Genomic DNA, 8,229 nt, shown 5'->3' with positions numbered 1-8,229 from the left:
CAAGGCTGTATATAGTCACCCAGTATATTTAAATTCTATCCAGAGTAAATCATATGAAATACCAGGTTGGATGAATCACAAGCTAAATCAAGATTGCCAGGGGGAATATCAACAACCTCAGATATGTAGATGACACTACTCCTCTAGCGGCAGAAATTGAAGAGGAACTAAAGAGCAGCATCTTGATAAGGGTTAAAGAGGAGAGAGGAAAAGCTGGCTTAAAACTCAACATTCAAAAAAATTAAGATCTTGTCCCATCACTTCATGGCAAATAGAAGGGGGAAAAGTGGAAGCAGTGACAGATTTTCTTTCCTTGGACTCCAAAATCACTTCATTTGGTAACAGCAGCCATGAAATTAAAATGCTCATTCCTTGGAAGAGAAGCTCTGACAAACCTAGAAAGCATATTAAGAAGCAAAGACATCACTTTGAAGACCAAAGTCCATATAGTGAAAGCTATGGTTTTTCTAGTAGTCATGTATGGATGTGAGAGCTGGACCATAAAGAAAACTGAGCACTGAAGACTTGATGTTTTCAAATTGTGGTGTTGGGGAAGACTTTTAAGAGTCACTGGACTGCAAGGAGATCAAACCAGTCAATCCTAAAAGAAATCAGTCCTGAATATTCATCGGAAGGACTGATGCTGAAGCTGAGGCTCCAATACTTTGGCCACCCGATGCAAAGAGCCCATTCATTTGGAAAAGACCTTGATGCTGGGTATGGTCGAAGGAAGGAGAAGAGGGCAACAGAGGATGAAATGGTTGGATGGCATCACCAACTCGATGGATATGAGTTTCAGCAAACTCCGGGAGATAATGAAGAACAGGGAAGGCTGGTGTGCTGCAGTCCATGCATAGGATTGCAAAGAGTCAGACAAAACTTAACTACTCAACATAACAAATACTCGTTAGTCTTAACCTGCATAAAGGTCTTTGGAATTGACCTCCCAGTTTTAGAGAATTTACCTTTCTTTCCTTCCTTCCTTCCTTTATTTTGCCAGTCATTCCACATAGTCATCTTTCCAGTTTAAACAAGATCAAATGTTGATTAATATGAAAATATTTTATGATTGGACTGAGTTCTCATTATTGAATGCCGGGTGAATGTTATTTGTATTATTCAGGTCAATTCACTCACATTAGGGATTCCATGACACAATGTGATGATAAATGCAAGGGTACAAAATGGAACAGACACTATGACTGCATTATGTGTATAGAGATCCATATGTGAGTACAATGGATAGGTGCATGCCAAGTGTTTAAGTCTTGCTTGAAACATAGAAAGTTTTGTATTTTATTTTATAATTTTTGTTACATTCTAATTTTTCTACAATGTGTTAACACACACAACACAACTTTATTATTTTAAAAACCAATGAGCTTTCAAGAATAATAGAACCTAGATAGTTTTGGACCCAATGGACTGTAGCCTACCAGGCTCCTCCCTCCATGAGATTCTCCAGGCAAGAGTACTGGAGTGGGTTGCCATTTCCTTCTCCAGGGGATCTTCCAAATTTAGGGATCGAACCCAGGTCTCCCTCATTCCAGGCAGATGTTTTAACCTCTGAGCCACCAGGGAAGCCCACAGATAGCTTTCAGAAAGAGAAAATGTAAACCAACTGTAACCATTGTTACAGTAAATTAATGGTTTTTTACCTTGTATTTTGTCCAAATTTCCAAAACAGTATAATATATTACTGTGTGTTAGCAATGTGAATATTTTCTGAACTGGAAAAAGTCATAGATATCTTTATATGTCTTTTCTATATTCTTCTTTCAACCTAGTTATTAATAAACTTAATGGCATTTCAATAGTATAGCATAGGCAAAGTAATTAAATTTATCTTAGGTATATTAAACTAAGAAAACTAAGGAGATATTGTTTAACAGCATACTACTTAGAAAGAAAAACAAATGACTATATAATTAACACAGATTCATTACCTTAATTTACCACACCTAAGTCATAAAATGTCCAATAGGGAATAAGATGAACTTATTTTAAGTGACATTCTTTGACTATTTTGATACAATCTGCATTGTACATTCTTTACAAGTAACTTGCTCATTTTTTAACATCTAAGGAACACTGATCATTTTCCTTATTAATCTTTATCCTATCTGTTTTGACTCAGGTAGCATTATTGAGCATAAATGTAAGCAGTGTAATTTATCACTTTTTAACCTACCCCCAAATTCAATAGAGTATATCATCATAGCACACAACAAGTGATTCCCTAACATCTCATTTTTCATTAAACTATGAACCTCAGCAGCTGCTATTGTCTTTCCCTTCCCCACCCTTTTGATAATGATGATGATAGAAGGGAAAGTAAGACAAGAAAGAAGAGACAGAGGTAGAGGAGGAAGAAGAAAAGTGAGTAAAGAAAAGGAAAGAAGAGAAAAACAAAAAGAAATCAACCATTTAATGAAATATACCTGGCTTTAGAGTAGGCTATTCATATAAATGACTGTATTAAAAACATATAATAACTGGAGATTGTATTAGTTTCTGCATTTTACAGATGATAAAATCAACATTCACAAGGCTAAATAACAGTACAGCTCACACACATGTTAGGTAAAACTGCACTCAGAGCTAGTTTTTCTGACTCCCAAGTGTTTCTCACCTTATTGCCTTGAGTTTTCTCTTCCCTGTTTCCCACTGCTCCTGTTTTTACCTCCCTATCCCCCTTCCAGTAAGCTACCCTCAGGGAGAAACACAGTGAGAGGGTCACAGTTGTATAAAAGGCAGAGTCTTTTTCATCAACTGTGGATTTACATCTCACTCAGATGTTAGAAGTGTTGAATTGTGGACTGTAAAATATCTGTGTATATTTTTCTGCATATTTTAAACAGAGTAAAATACAAAAATAATCACTTTCAAATTAATTTTTACAGTGTTTCATTTTTTATATTTACAAATAAATCTATCAATATTAAATACAGAATTTAATCTCTACTTTATACAAATTAAAATGAATAATTGAGGTAACTTCCATGAAAATGCCAATTATTTTACCTGTTGGGAGGTATCATTTAGGGGAAGCCTTGATTGAATTCATCACTTATGAACTTAATTCTCTGTAAATTCCATATTCTAATATGTAGCATTTTTTAATGTAAGATAATTATGAAAAAGAGAGTTGGTCAAGATAAAACCAATACAATATGAAGTTGTATAGATAATTTAGTGGAAATATTTTTGGTTTGAATTATTTTATTAAGATTCACTTGATTAATTATATTGAGCATTCAGACTATCAGTGATAAAATTTTTAATTATGCAAGATTTTAGATTTTAAATGTCAAAAAAATGAATGCATTACATAGCTTGAATCCATATAATTAAATGTTTAATTTTATTGCACATCAAAAGATATAAATTTTTCACTGTGTGTGTTAAAATATCTCATTTCCACATGTTGTCCACACCCCATTATGGAGTTTAACCAAACTAATCCAAGTAATTGCGACTAAAATGACTAAGTGCCTTGCCTTCAGATTAATTCTATTTCAAGCCATAAATAGAAATAAAGAAGATATTTATATAAAAATAAAACTTTGCTTAATAGAGAACTCAATTGACATTTCTGACCTATGGTTATAGTGTTAGTCACTCAGTCATGTCTGACTCCGTGTGACCCCATGGACTGTAACCTGCCAGGCTCCTCTGTCCATAGAATTCTTCCATCAAGAATACTGGAGTGAATTTCCATTCCCTTCTCCAGGGGATCTTCCTAACCCAGGGATGGAACCTGGGTCTCCTACACTGCAGGCAGATTGTTTACCCTCTAAGCCATACTGGCTTAGTAACTATTATAGTTGTTGGCAAAATAAAGCTAATGCATCCTTCTTCTGTATGTCAGATTCATTTACTGAACTTTGGTATAACATATGTTACCTGACCTGCTTGCTATAAAATTTAAATTCTATCATTGTAATTATTTATTAAATAAAACAAAACTTTCCATTAAAGTTTAATCAAGGCATTTTAGATGCCAATTAATAATGAAGAAAGCATGACACAAAACTTATTTTAGCATGATTTTTTTTACTTTAGTTTACAAAAAAAGGATAGAAAGGAAATAATTGTTTACTATTCAAATATACCAGAATTATTATTTAGACCTGATAATAATATTGAATAAAATAAATGGAAACCTTGAACCAAATCTGTAATAATTAACAGACTTGATGAATTACTACATAATTATTTAGTCACCATGAAACTATACTCTGATTGCTTTTTTATTAAGTCAGTTTGCATAATTGTGAAGATCTGTGTTTAGAGTGCATTTCAATAATCAAAACTGAAGAAAATAATTCAGAGAAGAAAATAAGTCAGTGCATATATGATTAAAGTTAAGACTCAAATAGGTCTCTCTTTTAATATAAAGCATTAAGTAGAAAAATTACAAACTGAAGCATTTCTCTTTTTTTTAATGAAAGAAAGCAATATATATTCACGTTTTAGATTTTACAATTAGGCCATCTGTTTTTAACAACAAAAAAATGAATGGGTATATTGCAAAGATATTTTAATTTGAAGGAAACCTGCCAGGCTCCTCTGTCCATGGGATTCTCCAGGCAAGAATACTGGAGTGGATTGCCATGCCCTCCTCCAGGGGGTCTTCCTGATCCGGGGACCCTGTCTCTCATGTCTACCTGCATTGGCAGGCGGGGTCTTTACCACTAGCATTTCTTAATCTATAGAAATGTATCTCTTCAGCTGGGTTCTCTAACTAATATTTTTTAATTGTTCTTTGGTTTTTGTTTTGTCCACAAGATAATTATCTTCACAAATTTAACACAAATAACATTGTGTATATTTATATTGTGTGCACACACACACATATATACATACACATACAGACGTGCATACATATGCATTCATATGTCTTTCTAGATATGTATAGGTATACTCAACCATATTTATTGTTTATTCAGATTTAGTAAAACCACAGTTGCAAGTCATAAAATAATACCATATATTTTGTATGATGTGTAAATCATTAAGTATTAACAAAAGTCAAGTATTTTGCAGTTTACTATTTCCGGAAGTAGAAAAACTGCAGTGAATCAATGAACATAATTCTGAAGCAAGGCAATAACCACATTATTTTGATTGTTTCATTTGGCAGCCCAAAACAGAGAGCCTTCTTTAGATACTACCAAAAAGTTTCTGTAAAACTGTCAAAGCTTCACTTGAGAACAGAGCAGTGGGAGTGTTGGAATCACAGCAGGTGATGGAACTCAGCTCAATTTTTCCTATTGCTTTTTAAAATGGTATTGATCTTATGCAGCAGATGTGGTTCTTGCTTATTCTAGGCTCTTCCACTATTACCAGCTTCCTTGACTTAAGTGAAAACTTGACTCTTCCACATTGGAAGCCCTGTTGCAGTTGACCCTATCTGTCTTTCCAGTGCCTTTAATTTAGTTTCTGGGCTTCCCTGGCAACTCAGACGTTAAAGAACCTGCCTGCAAGGTGGGAGATCTGGGTTGGATCCCTGGGTTGGGAAGATCCCTTGGACGAGGGCATGGCAACCCACTCTAGTATTCTTGCCTGGAGAATCCCCATGGACAGAGGAGCCTGGCAGGCTGCAGTCCATGGGGTCGTAAAGAGTTGGATGCAGCTGAGCATCACAGCACAGCACAGCACATATTTAATTTCTAGTTAGAGATTTCTTAAGCATGGACTTTTATTCTAGCATTTGAAAGTAAGGAACAAAGCAGAACCAATAATGCTATGTAAGATTTGCTGATATGCAGTTTCAAGTTGTGTAAGGTTCAACTCAGAAAACTGCAGAGGATACATACATTTGGGCTTTATTCCTTATTCCACTCTGAAGAAGAATATTCTCTCACCTCTGCTTTCCAGCCCCATCTCTGCATCTTTCTCTCTAAACACCCTGGCATGTTTACAGTCTTCTCTAACTTTCTCTTTGGCCAAAATGTCACAAATATGCAGGCACATCATAAGTGTTAGTTTAACCTTTTGAAACACATGCTTTAGCACTTATCACACTCTTGAGCAATTACTTGCATTTATTTCCACCTCCACCAGATGATTTTGATTTCTTAAAACACAGGAAGTTTTTCTCACTGACCCAAGTAATTATTAAAACAGTGTTAAATGAATGAATAAATAAATTAGTGCTCAAGTGAATGATTTAAAACTAGAAAATTAGTGTGAGGATAAAAATCTATAATGGTGATCGTGTATTTACCTTCTTCGTGCCACCACCTACTTGTTATGCAAATAGCAGTTTTATCCCTATAGAAAGTTCATTTTGATCAACATTTAAACACATTTATTATTGTCTTAAACTGATATTTTGAGTCTATATATTAAATGACAATTACATAGTCCTGTCATAACTTTCATTCTACAATAGCTTACTTACCATCCAACACAACTTTGCAGTAAGGCCATATTTTGCTTTTACAAAAAAAGGAATCAAAGAACCTAGATTAATTTTTGCTTTTATAAAATGCAACCCCATGGCCAAAGGAAAAAAAAATACAAACCATTCATTATCAATCATCTCAGATTTACTCACTTCAAAACATCCCATGGATATACATTTTTTTATTGTTTCACATGGATACAAGTAACAAAATAGAAACAAGTAACAAGACTATTACCAATATCAAAACAACCAAATGTGTAATAAGATTACCTATTATTTGTGTCAAGGTATTAACATAATCAAGTTATTTAACCTAATGTCAATTTCATTACCTATTAAATGTACATTAAAAAATCTCCTTTTAAGATAGATGTATCAAATGTAATTATGTATATTAATCCTAGGGTAGAGTAAAATGCAAAATATAAATATGATCTATTATTATTTCACATCCGAGTTCTTCCAGCAATTGGTTACCTATTATTCATGTATTATCTACAGATTTTATGTATTTTCCAGGTTACTCTTTCATTATGTACTGTTAAAGAGTTTTCTATTCCCCACTATTTGTACTCCCAGATGGCGGAGTAGAAGGAAGTGCACTCATCTTCTCCTGAGAGAACTCCAAAATTACAACTCGCTGCTGAACAACCATCAACTGGAGAATGTTGGATCTCACCAAAAAAAAGATACCCTGTGTCCAGGAACAAAGGAGAAGCCACACCAAGACGGTAGGAGGGGCAAAATCACATTTAGAATCAAACCTCAACCCACCAGAAATGCTCAGAGGGCTCAAACAAAACCTCGTGCACACCAAGAGATCCCACAGAAACTGAGATCAGATCTGCCTTTGAGTGTTTGACTATCTCCTGCGGAGGTACAGGTCAGCAATGGCCTGCCACATGGGCAGGGGCTCTGAGTGCAACAGATCTGGGTGTGGCATAAACCTTCTTGGAGGAGGTCGCCAATAGCCCCAACATAGAGCCATCAGAATTTACACAAGACTGAGGAAACAGACTCTTGGAGAACACAAACAAAATCATGTGCACACCAGGACCCAGGAGAAAGGAGCAGTGACCACACAAGAGACTGACCCAGAGTTGCCTGTGAGTGTCCAGAGGTCTCTGGTGGAGGCGTGGGTCAGCGGGGAGGGGGGGGGGGGCACTGCCACTGGGTGGGGGGCACTGAGTGCAGAGTGTGCAGGGACCATTTAAAGGAGTTCCCCATTGTCTTCATATCCTCCACCATAGTTTGGTCTTAGGTCAAACAACAGGGAGAGAACACAGCACCATCCATCAACATAAAATTGGATTAAAGATTTACTGAGCTTGGCCCCAACCATCAGAACAAGACCCAATTTCCCCCACAGTCAGTCTCTCCCATCAGGAAGCTTCCATAAGCCTGTTATCCATCAGAGGGCAGACAGTATGAAAAACACAGTCACAGAACCAATCAAACTGATCACATGGACCACAGCCTTGTCTAACTCTATGAAACTATTACCCATACTGTGTAGGGCCACCCAAGATGGACAGGTCATGGTGGAGTGTTCTAACAAAACATGGTCCACTGGAGAAGGCAGTGGCAAACCACTTCAGCATTCTTGCCCTGAGAACCCCATGAACAGTATAGAAAAGACAAAAAGATAGGACACTTAACGATGAATTCTCCAGGTCAGTAGGTGCCCAATATGCTACTGGAGAAGAGTGGAGAAATAACTCCAAAAAGAAAGAAGAAATGGAGTGAAAACAATGTTCAGTTGTGGATGTGACTGGTGATGGATTTGAAGTCCGGTGCTGTAAAGAACAATATTG

This window comes from Dama dama, chromosome 9 (assembly GCF_033118175.1).
Source record: "Dama dama isolate Ldn47 chromosome 9, ASM3311817v1, whole genome shotgun sequence".
Classification (NCBI taxonomy): Eukaryota; Metazoa; Chordata; class Mammalia; order Artiodactyla; family Cervidae; genus Dama; species Dama dama.
The sequence above is the reverse complement of the archived record's forward strand: the minus strand, read 5'-3'. Positions refer to the sequence as shown.